The sequence below is a fragment of the Orycteropus afer genome, unplaced genomic scaffold, assembly GCF_000298275.1.
Source record: "Orycteropus afer afer isolate SDZICR_OR568_19922 unplaced genomic scaffold, OryAfe1.0 scaffold00009, whole genome shotgun sequence".
In the NCBI taxonomy this organism is placed as follows: Eukaryota; Metazoa; Chordata; class Mammalia; order Tubulidentata; family Orycteropodidae; genus Orycteropus; species Orycteropus afer.
Genome location: NW_006921596.1, coordinates 18,776,840 through 18,777,416, shown reverse-complemented (window position 1 = coordinate 18,777,416; position 577 = coordinate 18,776,840).

The following is a 577-nucleotide window of genomic DNA, read 5'->3' as shown; positions in this document are numbered from 1 at the left end:
GGTCAATGACATGAGACAAAGTATATGTGAACTGCTGTATGAAAAGTGAATTGACTCTGTAAATCTTCACCCAAATCAAAATAAAATTAAAAAAAAAAAAAATTGCCATTTCAGCATTGCTCACATTACAGTTCGGTGACACTAACTTATGTTCATCATGTTGTTCAGCCAACAGCCTTATCTGTTTCCAAATTTTTCCATCACTGACCGGCACTTTCCAGAGCTCACTCTGGCCACCGTGGGGAGCACAGATTATCAGGGGAAGGAAAGGCAGCAGTGTGGCCACCGAGGAATGAGGAAGTCTAGGAAGGAAGGCCCAGACCCTGCTCCTCTTCCGTCTGACTCTGACCACTGCCCAGGCCTCAAGCGCTAGCCTCTTGCTGGCGAGACGCAGACCTGTCTTTAGGAGGCTAGGCGCCTGGGCGAGTGTGGCTGGCGTCTGAATGTCCCCTCTCCTGTTTGAGATACTCCTGGGCTGCCTGGCAGCTAGAGGATCTGGACAGTGGCAGAGCCAGGCCTCAGGCCACTCTCTCCCAGCACTCCCCAGAACCTCATGATAATCACACGAGCCAGGAGT